The sequence below is a fragment of the Cervus elaphus genome, chromosome 30 (assembly GCF_910594005.1).
Source record: "Cervus elaphus chromosome 30, mCerEla1.1, whole genome shotgun sequence".
Taxonomy (NCBI): domain Eukaryota; kingdom Metazoa; phylum Chordata; class Mammalia; order Artiodactyla; family Cervidae; genus Cervus; species Cervus elaphus.
The window spans coordinates 21,248,760-21,264,132 of NC_057844.1; positions in this window are offsets into that span (position 1 = coordinate 21,248,760).

A 15,373-nucleotide genomic window follows, 5' to 3' on the forward strand; every position below is an offset into this window, starting at 1 on the left:
ACTTATCTCCAGGTAGAAACGTGTACCTTTGGCTGAGGCAGCCTTTGACTTACTGAGTTCCTTCACCTGGCCAAGCAGCACACAGACTACAGAGCCCACAGGTTGATTAAAACACAATGGACCCACATCAGGAATAACTAAGGCACACATCAACATCCTGAAATCACACAGCTGTGTGTTGTGTCTGAAGGCGGGTTGCCTTCTCCATCACTTTTCCAAATGTTCCCTTCACAAGCTGTGAACTTGAGCCCCTAGAACTGAATTCCCATGCCTTGAATGATAGGCTTCCCTGGTGGTTCAACAGCAAAGAATCTGCCTGCAAGGCAGGAAATGCGGGTTCAATCCCTGGGTCAGGAAGATCCCCTGGAGGAGGGCATGGCAACCCACTCCAGTATTCTTGCCTGGAGAATCCTGTGGACAGAGGTGCCTGGCAGGCTACAGCCCACAGTGTTTCGAGAGTCAGACATGACGGAAGTGACTTTGCAAGCACTCGCTCCTTGAATGATGCTGGACTTTCTAAATTCCTTGCACACTCTGCCTCCACAAGGCCAACCATCTGTCTCGGCTGGTAAATTCTACCTTCACAGGAGATACATTAAGCTCCGGGCATTCTATTTCTAGGTCTGACTCTTTGCCGATCTTCCCAACCTAGCGATTGAACCCAGGTCTCCTGCATTTGCAGGTGGATTTTTTACCATCTGAGCCACCAGGGAAGCCCAAGAATACTGGAGTGGGTAGCATATCCCTCCTCCAGGGGATCTTCCCGATCCAGGAATCAACCCAGGGTCTCCCGCAGGTGGATTCTTTACCAGCTGAGCTATCAGAGAAGCCCCACAGTATCTCATACTTGATATAAATTCAACAAATAGAGGTTAGTATTATTTATCCCAACAGAATACAGAAGTGGTTAAAAACTTGAGCTTTTGTATCAGACATGAATTAGTATTCACATCCGTTCTGTGATTTGGGAAAACATGTTTAACTTCCTAAATTTGTTTCTGTGACTAGAAAGTATTAGTGAAAATGCATGTACTTCTTGTTGAGAGGATTAGGGTTGATTTTTGTAAAGTACTTAGCACTTGGAATGTGCTTAATAAATGGTAACTGTTATTTTCCTTGATGTTACTATTATTATTATTACTGGGCACCTTCCCAAGCACAGGTTCAGAATGCTCTTTCTCTTAGTATAATTAACTACCAAGTCAGTTAGAGAGACAACTCCATGCCTTGGGGTCCATGTTTCCAAGTTGCCCACCCTATAGCTGAGTCCTGGATATGAGGATGAGAAAGGGTTTCCATTTCTTGATTTTTGTGGCCTCTGAAAAATGTCTTGGTTACCACACCCAATCTTCAGGGTGACTAAGCAAACTGTCAGCCATGATGATTTCTTCTTCACAGGTGGGAGAGTGGCTGTGGAAACTTTGAGCCTGAGGTTATGGAGCTTTATAGGGCTGAAAGCCCAGAAAAAAATTCTGGGCTTATCAGCCCTTTTGCGTGTGTGTGTGCTGGGTCTTAACTGTGGCATCCAGGATTTTTATTTGCCACATGTGAACTCTTAGTTGCTGCATATGGGGTCTAGTTCCCCAGCCAGGGATTGAACCCAGGACCCCTGCATTGGGAGCACGGAGTCTTAGCCACTGGGCCACCAGGCTAACCACTTTTAAGGGAACCAGTAAAGATAATCATTGTCACTCAGGAAATGAGGTCTCTGCCATACAATCCATGCTAACACTCACCGATAAATTGAAGGTTATCAAACACTCTTCAAGTTTTTCTTTTCTCAGACCAGACAGTTGCACTTTCCTGTGAAAATGTGGGAGCAATTTTGAGGTTTTTAGCTTCCAAGCCTGTCAGAAGTCCCTTTGATTTCCCTGCATTTCCACCTGTGTAGTTTCTGCTATCTAGCAGTATGATCATTGTATGTAACTCATGCCAACCCACTTGCATTTGGGGGTTCATGTGAATACTTTTTCACCTGGATTTTATGGTAGGTATTGTCTGCTCAGGTGGATTTGTACTTCTACTGGCATTCCATTCCATCCCATCCCATTCCATTCCACAGTCACCTGGTATGGATATCCTTGGTAAATGATCTGCAAAATTGGTGACTGAAAAAAATAGTGGTCATCACTCTACAAGACATACTCAGATGAGTTGTAGATGAATTGAGATGAATGTTAAAATGTAAACATAATGAGAAGATAGTATGTAATGATGTATCATATTTATTAAGCAAATGTTGGTTTTCTAAAATTAAAACTCTAGGATAACAAAGAAAAACATGAAAAATATCCATGTAAAATTTCAAAACCTGAAATAAAAGAGTGATTAACAAATTAAGCAATAAATAACAAGAAAAATATTGACAGTTAATAAAGCAGGATTAATCTTACTAAAAGATTGATAATAAAAAGGTTATTAGTAAAGGATTAATAATTTTAATATATAAATACCATGGAACAAATCAATACAGATGATACTAAAGCCTACGGAAAAATGAGCATAAAGCATGAACATGTAATTTGTTTTAAAAGAAATACAAAGACTAATAAACACATGAGTAATTGTTAACCTCTCTAGTAAGCAAAAATTTGCAAATTAAAACAATAGTATAATATCTTTTCCCCCCAAAATTTCCAATATTTAAAAGCCAGGTATTGTCTTTACCTAGAAAGGATGCTGAAGGACTGGCATGTGCAAGGACTGCTGTTGAGAATTAAATTAGTACAGTATTTCTGGATGACAATTTGTACTAAAGGGGGGGTGGTCATCATTTTATAATACGTAAGTGCATCAAATGAACATGTACACCTTAAACTTACACAATGTTATATGGCAAGTATATTTCAATAACCTGGGGTTGGTGAGGGGGGGGGGCAAGAACACAGTACCACTTCATAGTCTTGCCAAAAAGATTAAATGTATGTCTGATCAAGACTTCTGGTTCAACGACCAATTTGCGTGTGTGTGTGCTAACCGGTAGCTCAGTGGTGAAGAATCCCCTTGTGATACAGGAGCTGCAGGAGACTCGGGTTTGATCCCTGGGTGGGGAAAATGCCCTGGAGAAGGTCGTGGCCACTCTCTCCAGTATTCTTGCCTGGAGAATCCCATGGACAGAGGAGCCTGGCGGGCCACAGTCCATAGGGTCACAAAGAGTCAGATGACACGACTAAAATGACATAACATGGCCACAGACTGTTCAAATCTTGGGTCCAACTATTAAGTTGCAGGACACACAAAAGACAGAAGAGCCAGTTGGCTTGGGTCAGTTTCCAGCCTTTTCTAATTCTCCCGCTTCCTTTCCTCCCTCCCTCCAGCATCCAGGTTAAATACACGTCCGACCATGTTTATATATGATCCATAAAACTATAGGAGCCATAAAAGTGCAGGAACCTTGTGTGTGGGGCTCCCTCAGCAGTGAGACCACTCCCGGGTCTGCATTCCTCCACTCGCCAGGCGTGCTCATTCCATGGGGAACAGTGGAATGGGGGACGGGGGCTCGGTGCTGTCTCTGGGTTTGTCCTCTTGCTCATAATATCACAGTAAGTGATGAAAGGCGTTGCTGTTACTTTCTTGTCTCTTGTTGCTTTAGTCACCACTCTAACACCTGACAGCTCAGCTCTCTCCAGCTCAGCTGATCTCCTGACAAAACACACAACCATGATAATCACACTTTAAAGATATTTGGCATTAATTTTAGATCCAAGATCCCACATCATTATGAACTATTTCTGCACTTAGTAATAAATGCTTTCATGCTTGTTAAATCTCCTAAGACCACCCGCTGCAGCCAGACAACTTTATATTCTAATATAGGTAACTATAGGCCTGACATCTTGTCTGAAGTCTGCTAGCAACAGATATAAACCTCCCTACACAGAGAGGGATGTCTCAGGTGGCCCTAGTGGTAAAGAACCTACCTGCCAATGCAGGAGACGTAAGAGAAGCAGGTTCAATTCCTGGGTTGGATCCAAGATCCCCCGGAGGAGGGCATGGCAACCTACTCCAGTATCCTTGCCTGGAGAACTGCATGGACAGAGGAGCCTGGTGAGCTACAGTCCACAGGGTCGCAGAGAGTCGGACATGGCTGAAGCAACTTAACACACACACACACATAGATATATGTGTTAACTTGAGACTCCTCTGTTGGTCCTGTGTCTTGTCCATTAATATTCCCTGAGTTCCTTCCAGACATTTCCCTTCCTGTCCTCAACAGCACTTGCATGAGTCTTGTCTTATTTACCATTCAGGCTAAACCTGTAATGAAATGGAAATACATTATCAATCTGCCTATCACCCCTTCCTTCAGGGGAAACATCCTTCTTACATTCAAGGTTGTCAAGGCAGGAACCATATCTACCATACATTAGTCCTAGAGTTGGGTATGTGACCTGAAGCGTGGCGAGTGGAGGTCTCTAGCCCTGTGGTCATAATAATGGTTTCAGAGATGGGCATGTAAGCCAAGCTGAATTACAATCTTCCCAATGATTTTTTTTTTTTTTTTTGCCATAGATATAGGGAAAGATTCTTCTTCTGGAATCTTTAGTCCTAAAGTCTATAAGTTCAAGCTGCTTTGAGTTTGAAACCTTCCTTGACTAGAAGAAAATTGTCTGCTCTAGGAATGAGTAAGGCCAACACTCAAAGGAAATAAAGGAAGAAACTAAAGAGATTGGAAAGTTGACTCTTTGGGTCCAATTATACCCAAAATGTACCTCAATTTTATAGTGACATGAATCGATAAATTCATTTTCCTTTGTTTTAAGTCAGTGTGAGTTGAGTCTGTCACTTGAGAACACAAAAATTCTGATTAATACACACAGGACAGCACAGTTGTATGTTTATTTGACATAACACTTTTCTGGATAATTGTGTTAATGAGGCAAGATCTGAAATTAAAACTGCAAAGTGAAGATAATAGCATTCAATTAATTCTGTCACATATTCATTTATTCAATTGTCATTATGGAGGGTGAGATTTGAGAGGGAGGATAAGAAGTCTTTTATAGCAGAAAGCTCTGATAACTGGATTGCAAAATTCTAGTCTCTGTAAGATGAATATGGCTATTTCTGCTTGAGAAATGAGTGGTTTCTGCCTAATTTTGAATTTTTGCCTTATTGTGTGCTCTGAATCAGTACTTCTATGAATGGAAAATATTAATTCTCATCAGAGCCCATTTGAATTCTGACAATAGTTGTGATTTGTATTTGCATCTAATTACATTTTACTAAAAGGGACAAAATTGAATGTAGCAGAGACTGAATCCCATTGAATCCTGAAGAGATACAGAAGTCTACAAAAATTAGAGGAAGAGTCTGATGGAGTTAGAAGAGAGTAGGTGCTTGAGGGGGCTTCCCTGGTGGCTCAGACGGTAAAGAATCCATCTACAATGCGGGAGACCTGGGTTCGATCCCAGGGTTGGGAAGATCCCCTGGAGGAGGGCATGGCAACACACTCCAGGATTCTTGCCTGGAGAGTCCCCATGATAGAGGAGCCTGGCGGGCTACAGTCCATAGGGTCTCAAGAGTCGGACACGACTAAGCAACCCAACACAGCACAGGACAAGTGCTTGAGGAGCATCGAGTTTTCACCACCTGAATATACGGCAAGATATGACACTCATGCCAATGTCAGCATTTCTTGGGTTTCCAGTACATACACATTCACACACATGCACGAACATACTTGCATGCTGTTAAATACAACATTCACACACATACACACTCATATACACATGATCTCAGATGCTCTTTGTCTCTTTCTAGCTCCTTAAATACCTAGACATTACTGACCACATTTTTTATCCAAACACTTAAAAGAATGATTTAAAAAGATACAAAATGTTAACATGCCTACTGATTTGCTCATTTCATCTACCCTCTGTGATCCACTCCAGACCTTCAACATCTTTAAAACAAACACTGTATGATTTATGAAAAACATACCACACCCACCCCAAATATCTGATGGCTGGCTTTCCCTGGTGGCTCAAATGGTAAAGAATCTGCCTGCAATGCGAGGGATCTGGGTTCAATTCCTGGATGTGGAATATCCCCTGGAGAATGAAACAGCTACCCACTCCAGGATTCTTGCCTGGAGAATCCCATGGATAGAGGAGCCTGGTGAGCTACAGTCCATGGGGTCACAAAGAGTCAGACCACACTGAGCGACTAACACTTTCATTTTAGATATTTTATACAAACCTCTATGATATTGTTTCCCACATGCTACTGGGGGCAGAAATAATTTTATTTGAAGACGCTTCATGATGGTCCCGATGCCTCTGTTTCTTGCATTCGTTTATTCTCAACTAATTTTTCAAGGGTTCCAAAGTCCTGCTGCATATCAGTATTCACTGGGGAGGTTTCTTACGAATCCAGGTGTGGAAACGTCTACTCTACAGCCCAGTCAATCAGCGCGGTCTGAGGACCAGCAGCACTGGCATCACCTGGGAGCTTCTGAGAAATGAGGTCAATGTGGCTTCACTGCAGACATAATGAATCGATCTCTGCAACAAAGATCCCTAGGTGGGTCTATGCGCACGTTAGAGTCCAAGAAGCATCTGCAGGACATGGTCAACAAAACTGGACCCTCTGTTCTCCATACCTATTATCCAAAATTCTGACTTCTTCTACTTCATTAAGAATGTTACAGTGCACTTAAATTTGATGTATTCTTTTTTTTTTTTTTTTTTTAAACAGGGTAACAGCTTATATTTGAGTTTCAGATACACAAGTAACTTTTTGGCACAATTAAGCCCCAGACATTACGTGGGATAAACTTTATCCTATGTATCCCATTACATGTTTACCTCAAGTCCACAAGGCAGCCCCAACGCTGAGCTGAGACCCCGGTTAGGAGGATAGCACTCCCAGGCCTTGGTCAGTCGTGTGGACCCTGGCCACAAGCCTCACTCTCTGGAGGGCAGCCCATGTCCCTTCCCACAGCTTCCAGGCTCATACCCGCCCCCGCTTGTCCTGTGCAGAGGTGATGGTGCCGGGTCACTCAGGTGGTGGAACATGTCCGGACGCCGGGCTCTCATTCTCCAGGCCCTGAGGCTCTGGTCACCTCAGTGGTGGAGGGTGAACCCCCAACCCACACGAGCCAAGTGTGAAGCAGGGTGAACGCTGAGTCTGGGGCTGTCGTTACATGGCAGCAAAAGCCTGGGGGCAGGGGGAAGGGGTCCCAGGAGCAGAGGGGCTGGACCCACAGGCCTGAGGGTTACGGCAGATTGCAGATGCTCCTATAAACGACCAGGAAGTGTTTCTGACTTCTGACACAGAGGCTGTGTTGCCATCACTCAAGCTTTAAAGCTGCAGCTCAAAAGCAGCTAAATGTGGGTGTGTGGCTTTGTTCCAATAAAACTTTATTTACAAAATGGGCAGTGACAAAGCCTGGCTGGAGGCCTTTGCTGAGGGCTCTGGGATCTCCACACTGGCTGGGGGCTCCTACAGCCTGGGCGCCGGCGCCTACTGAATTCAAAGGACACACAGCCATGGACACGACCAGCAAGGGTGACATTACCCAGGAGCTGGGGCTCAGTACCGCCGGGGCCTCTCAGCCCCAAGTGTGCCTCCGGGCCCTTCCTGCCCAGAGCCCGGGTCCCTGGGGCCCCTCCCCCGATCAGAGGACCCAACAGGAGGCCCTGGGGGCTTCCAGGCTCAGAGGGGCGGTGATTTATTCTTCATCTGTACTTTGCTCCAATAAAATTTAAGTCTTTTCTTTGACCGCAGGTAAGAATAAGCCTTTAAACTTGTAAAGGCCTCTTTGATGCCTCATTTTATTTTATTTTCAGAAGCAAATTCCCCACAGGTCTGTACCACCAATGTGTTCTGAGATTTTTCCTCCTGTATCTCTTGACCTTTGCTTCCCACATAGGTTTTACTTCCAAGGCTATTTCATCTTAGCCATGACCTTGCCATTCATCTCCTGCTACCTAAATTTTCAAAATCTTTCTTTTGACCGACTTCCCAGCCTCTTACCTGCCTTTCATCTTTGGGGCCAGCTTTCATTTTTGGCTAATGTGGAGATCCATTTTCTCTAGGCTCTCAGGCTAGATGCGATGACCTATTCCAACTTCATGTTTCATTTCTAGGAAATTGTCTGCCAATATCCACTTTCTGGATGTTCCTACTTGACTTCAAAATGTCTAGACAAAGGTGATTCATCAGTCACCTTGACATTGTATCTTTCCACTGCTGGATACTTGGTGTTACTCCAACCATCTTCCTGAGGATCCTCAATTTTCCACTTTCCATCTGGATCTTTTGATATTGTACAGAAAAGGGCAACTGAAAACACACCTAAACAGTGATTGGCTTGTTATCATGATAGCAGTAGGGAGCAAGCTATGATAATCAGAGTGTGAAGATTATTATGAAATGAATTCTGCCTCCGTGTCTTCACTTCCAAAGACCTGCACTGCCGCTCCCTTTCAGTCACCCCTCCCCTGGTCAGACCGTGGACTAGGCCAACATCAGGAATTGTTCCATGTTTGACACCCCGAAAGCCAGCTTCCCACTGACTGAGCAAAAATCTTCTGTCTGTCAGGCTTGGATTCCCCCATCCATGCCTGTTGACCTTGATTCAGGCTGAAATCAACCAAAATGTCAACTCAGCCTTTCATCAGTTTCCACAGGAAATCAAGTTACCTAAGCATGTCATCGCATCTGAGGTCATGACTGAAGACGTTATGCTGCTGTGTTGCTCAGCCACGTCCAGCTCTCTGCAGCCCCAGGGACTGCGGCCTGCCAGGCTCCTGTCGGTGCGAATCCCTGGTTGACCCTCCTCTCCTCCTTAAGACCACACTCAAGTTCTCCCAGCTCTTGTGCAAGGAAACTCCATTCTTCTCCCAGCTCCTACTCCCCCAGAGCCAGAGTATCCACTGAAACCAAAGTAGAGTATGCTGCAGAATTTCAAGAATCAAGACAGGAAAACATATCGGTAAGGGATGAGACCAAGATTATGAAACAACAAAGGCATTCTGAGGAAAAGGATTCGAGAAAGAAGCCACTAGAAATCAAGGTGTGGGAAAAAAAAAGAAATCAAGGTGTGTATGCACCCTGTGTACCAACTGCTGACTGAAGTTTTTGCATCACTGGTCCTCAGTGTACAAAAACTGTATGAATTTACTACAGTTGAAGAGGGCAGTTGTCCATCCTGTAGGACTTAACAGCAGAGAGGTTAGATGTGAGAGCTCTGGCATTCCACTGCTTCCTGACCAGCTCGGAACAAGTTACTTAAACACTTTGTGCCTCATCTCTAATATGGGGGTAATAAAATATCTGCCCCCAAGGGTTTGATGAGGAGTACATGACATCATCTATGTGAAAGGCTTAGCACAGAGCCTGGCTTCAAGTAAACACCAAATACATTTTAGTTATAGTAAGGATCAGCATTAGTTATAAACCCTTCTACTGAAGTACTTATCTTAAAAATAGCATTTACTCGTTTGTTTATGCATTTATTTTTGTGGAAGTATAGTTGATTTACAAAATTGTGTTCGTTTCTACTGTATAGCAAAGTAATTCAGCTACACCCATATACACATTCTTTTGGGCTTCCCTGGTGACTCAGACGGTAAAGAATCTGCCTACAATGCAGGAGACCTGGGTTTGATCCCTGTGTAGGGATAATCCCCTGGAGAAGGGAATGGCTACCCACTCAAGTGTTCTTGCCTGGAGAATTCCATGGACAGAGGAGCCTGGCAGGCTATAGTCCATGGGGTTGCAAAGAGTTGGACACCACTGAGCGACTAACACTTTCACTTTGATGCATTTTTTTACATATTCTTTTCCATCATGGTTTATCACAGGATTTCAAATACAGTTCTCTGTGCTATACAGTAGGACCATGTTGTTTATCCGTCTCTATGTGGATGGCTCTGCTAATCCCAAACTCCCCCTCCATCCCTCCCCCAGTCTCCACCCTCTTGGCAACCACAAGTATGTCCTCTGTCTGTGAGTTCAAAACAGCATTTTGTTTTGATAATTTCATGTTTGTCTTTTATTTTGACCTAGCTTCTGTGTGGGTCAAAAGATAAAAGAAACAAAAATATAAAGTGAAGTGGAGATAGCCTGGATCATTGAATTTTAAACAAAAGTGATGAAAAGAAATATAATTCCTCTGCCCTGATGAATTATTGCAGAAATATACTCCAAAATTAAGTCAATATTGTCCAGGAAAAAAGAAAGGTCATCTGCTTGGCTCTCCTGTCTTCACTCAGGCCCACATCCAACTTATCTTTGGGAAGCAAGAATAAGTTTTATTTTCAAAGGATCTCTTTGCAGAGATTTGCATTCTCCCCGGGTAACCAACTCCTTTTCTTCTGACTGTGAGACAGGAAAATGCAGATTCTTTTATTCTAGAAATGGACGTATGTATAGAACCAAACCTGAGCGGTGAGAGGGCATAGAATTAAGAAAAGTTCCTATTTTTATTTATGGCCTGTTTCCTAATTGCCAAACATGATTTGCAATGAGTAGGAAATAACTGGGTTTCCCTGGTAACCCAGCTGGTAAAAAAAAAAAAATCCACCTGCAATGCAGGAGACCCTGGTTTGATTTCTGGGTCGGGAAGATCCACTGGAGAAGCGATAGGTTACCCACTCCAGGATTCTTGGGCTTCCCTTGGGGCTCAGATGATAAAGAATCCACCTGCAATGCAGGAGGCCTGGATTCAATTCCTGGGTTGGGAAGATCTCCTGGAGGAAGGAAGTGGCTACCCACTCCAGTATTCTGTCCAAAACGCTGTACTTTCACTTATATATTTTTAGCCAAATTTGCTTTGCTTCCTCAATTTATGAAACCCTCATCACTCGTACAGTCTTGTTCATCTAAATTGGTAAAAAATGATGTTAATAAATATTAAACTATGACTGCCACTTCAAAATCAGACAGCAATCACCCTTGGGGTGCAAGAGCATCATTCTGTTCCTGATGTGAAGGAAACATAAAAGAGCTAGAATCCGGAAGATTCGCTCTGAGACTGTGGGGTAACACAACTGAGAAATGTTGGGAGTCCAGGTTAGTCAGCCTGGCAGGGATGGGAAGAAGACAATAATAAGGAAGTAGGGTGACAGGACACGCTGACAAATTCTTTCTGTCTAAATTTTTTCATTTATTAGTCTGCAGTGAAAAAAAGGAAAAAAACTTTCCATGTTCATATCTGGCAATGCACCATACCTGGCAGTCCGGTGGTTAAGACTTTTACTTCCAATACGGGGTGCCGGCACAATCCCTGGTCAGGGAGCTTAGATCCCACATGCTGCATGGCCAAAAAATCAAAACATAAAGCAGAAACAATATTGTAACAAATTCAATAAAGATTTTTAGAATGGTCCACATGAAAAAAAATATAAAAAAAAAAGTACATCATACCTGTTGAGGAGTGGAGAGAATTAATATTTCCTGAATGTCTGCAAGATCTTTGGACCCCTTCTCTGTGTCTATTCCTGTGGTGACTTCAATCAACCTCACAATTTTAAATACACATATACATTGAGGGCTCCAAATCTTCTCTGTCCAGCTTAGATCTTCCTTGAACTCTAAGCTAATATACTCAGCTGCCTACTCAATTTCAGGCCCCATTTGGGGCCTGAACATCCCCCAGAACAAGTTCCTGATCATTTTTCATCTGCTCCCTCCTCAGTCTTTCTCATTTCAGCTATTGGCTTCTCCATTCTTAAACATTCAGGTCAAAAACCTCCCAGTCATCCTCAACTCCTCTTTCTATTACATACTTCTTCCCCTCAGTTAGAGACCTATTGGGTTTATCTTCAAAATATATCCAAAAGGACTCCTTTCCAGTAACAATGGGCGATCTTATCAAACCAGCCCTAACAGCAAAAAATTATTGGTCAAAATATTTTTTTAATCTGAGAGCTAATAAGATAATAGGGAATTACAAAAACCAAAGAGAAATTATAATTCAGGAATAAAAAAGGGGGGAGGGGAGGGAGAGAAACATCTTTGTCCTGAGAATAGGAGTCTAAGCCAGAACATTCTCCTGGAAAATGTAAACATTATGGGGATATAATTAAAAAAAACTCTCCCCCACAGAAAATTGAGAAGTTAAAGGGTCTAATGAGATAAGGCTGGCCCAGGAATGAATCAGTCCTCTCATGGAATTACACTTGAACTTTATTTCTGGGTCATCTAGTGAATCTCAAACTTTGAGCTTGATTTAAGTTACTCCCAAGCTGGTAGCACCCTGGTGCCAGGCAGAAGCAATGACAAATTTTATCTAGATGAAGTTCTCTTAATTAATTAATGAATTAAACTTCATTCCTACATATTTTTCCAAATAAAACATCCAGTATCCAGTCAAAAATAACTGGCACACAAGGAAGCTAAGAAGAACCAGCAGAAGCAACAGGAAACACAATTCACAAGGCTTAGATACGGGAACTGTACTGCAACCCCATGGACTGTAGCTGCCAGTCTCCTCTGTCCATGGGATTTCCAAGGCAAGAATACTAGAGTGGGTTGCCATTTCCTTCTCCAGGGGATCTTCCTGAACCAAGAATGGAAACCATGTCTCATACATTGGCAGGCAGAGTCTTTACCACTGAGCCACCAGGGAAGCCCAGATACGAGAATTACCAGAGTCAGAAAACATATAGAAAATGATACAACAGACAAACTAGAATTTTATCAAAATAAACGTAGTAAGATTGACTTTATCGGCAGTTTTCCCCCCCAAGGCTCCTTTAAGGCACGCCTGTGACGTTTTAAGAGCCACAGGTCAGCTCTCCCTGCTCTAACGTTCTCTTCCAGCATTTCCACATGGGTCATCCCTTCCGGCAGAGGTGGAGCAAGCCCAGATGTTCTGGAAGGGGCTGAGTGCCCTCACGATTCCCTAGGAGAGAGGGGTTTTCCTGACTCAGCTTAATTGGCATCCACAGACAATGCTCCTGCTGGCCACTAAAAGCACGTCCAGCAGGCTCCACGCTGCCCCATTTTCAGACGGAAGGCACGGCAGGCCCCTCCGTTCTCCATGCTCTTCGCCGCCTCTGCTGAGGACTGCGCCTGTGACCCAAACGTACACAAAAGGATGAAGCAGGCCCAAGAATTGAGCCTTTAATAAAGGCCTGTGAAATTGCATTATTAAGTCAATATTCCCAGCGCATAAGTGGTACTTTCTGGAGCTACTTTAATAAATTACATCTCCGGTGTATTTGCACAGCTATTAAGCATCTTCATTATTAGGATAGGAAATTGGGCAGCAAGGGATGAGGCATCAAGCCCTATGTTGGATGAACACAGTGGGAAATGTTAGAAGTAGGACCAAGTTTTACATTCATTCAAATTTGAGGAAGAAAGACTTTAAACTCTTGGGTCATACAGGCTCATAGCCTCTTATCAGCAATTCTAACAACTTACCCTATAGGGATAGCTACACGTGGACAAATGAACAACTAAGTATTATAAGGATGTTCACCTAGGTATTGTTTTCATTAATCAATAAATTACTAAATCATGGCCATCCTGCAAGGAAATATTAAAAGAAAGGCTATTTAAAAGGGAGGCAGGCCTGTAATATATTCCCAGAAAACATCCCTAAAATACATTAAGTGAAAAAAAATCAAGCCCGGAATGCCCCAGTGGTTAGGACTGAACATTTTCACTGTCTGGGGCTGGGTTCAATCTCTGATAGGGGAACTAAGATCCCACAGTTGCATAGTGTGGTAAGGAAAAGAAAAAAATGGAAAGAAAAAAAATCAAGGCAACACAGTTTGTAATATTGAAAATTTGTGAAAAAATAATATATTCATGTATGTGAGTATATGCATGAAGTGTTAGTTCCTCAGTTGTGCCTGACTCTTTGTGACCCCATGGACTATAGCCTGCCAGGCTCTTCTGTCCATGGAATTTCCCAGGCAAGAATACTGGAGTGGTTGTCATGCATGGAAAATGTCTAAAGGAAGCAGAAAAGGCCATGGAAGGAAGTTATGTTGAAAGGACAAGAAATTTAAGTGGAAAAGAGCCTCATTTTTCATCATAAATGGTTTGGTTCTATTTGAAATGTTTTACCATATGCATATCTTTTTTTCCTGAGGGTGTCCTTTATTTGATTACATCAGTTAAAAAAATTGAGGTAAGACTGATTTATAGCATTACATAAGTGGCATGTGTATGAAACCACATTACTAACCCAATCACTTAGTACAACTTAATAAAAACACTCAATTTATGTTAAGACGACTGAAATCCTTTTAGACAATTTTATTCTTCTTCAGTTGTATTGTCCCTGAGAAGATCTTTCAGTTATCTTTTGCTAGTCAACCATGACCTTATAAATTCACTCTGACCCCCAAGCAGCTGTAAGAAACATGCTTTGTTTATCACTTTATCTGTAGCACTGGAGCACAGTACTAGTACCTGATGTACAGTGGGGGCAAATAAACAACTAAAATATAAAGTATGTGCAGTGACGGCTGGTGCTTGAAAAGAATTCAGCAGAATGGGAGAGGGGTGAAGTGCAATTTTTAAAAAGGTGACTAGGGAAAGTTTTATTGATAAGTTGATATTTGAATAAAGACTGAAAGCAAGAGATGAGGCTATTGGGAATAAGATTTTGAGGCAGAAGAGTAGCAAGTACAAAGGTCCTGGGTTGGGAGTGTGTTGATCAAATAATATGCTGGATTCTTTTAAGCTTTATATTTTAAATATACATATTCACTTCCTAACTTGACATAGAATTTGAACATAATAGGTTTGATCTACTTCCCTGTTTCTTTAATATCCAGGGTGAAAGACTCTAACCAAGTAAACAATTTCATTATTTCAAGCAAATGGAGATTACTGTTCAAAGGGCCCTGGAGTGAGGTTACTACCCAGGAGAATTGAGGTGACCCTTCCGGGAAAGCCTGGGTGATCCCTCTGACAATCGAAGTTGCTTTTCAACAAGTCATAAATACACAGGGCAATTTTGCAAGTAACCCTGAGCCATAAGTTTTGAGCCCTTTTGTTTGGACATTATCCCAATAAGAACACTCGGCCAACACCTGTCTAATATAGTCATTGCTTAGCTCACACCCCTGGGTTCAAGTTCATATTCTAGTTCTCTAGTCTGATTTGGGTCAGCCACCCCCTGGACTGAAATCAACAAACCTGCCTGTCATCTGATTCTCAGAATCTCCATCACTGTAATGACACCTGGTTTCACTTTCTACAATGAAAGCCCTTCCGGATTCTCAGCACCTTCTCCATGGATCTCATCCGACGTGCCCTACACATAGTATCTGACACTCTTCTTTATTATTAATTTTTGTTGGAGTACGAAGTTGCTTTACAATGTTGTGTTAGTTTTTACTCTACAGCAAAGTGAATCAGCTATAGATTGTTGTTCACTTGCTAAGTCATGTTTGACTCT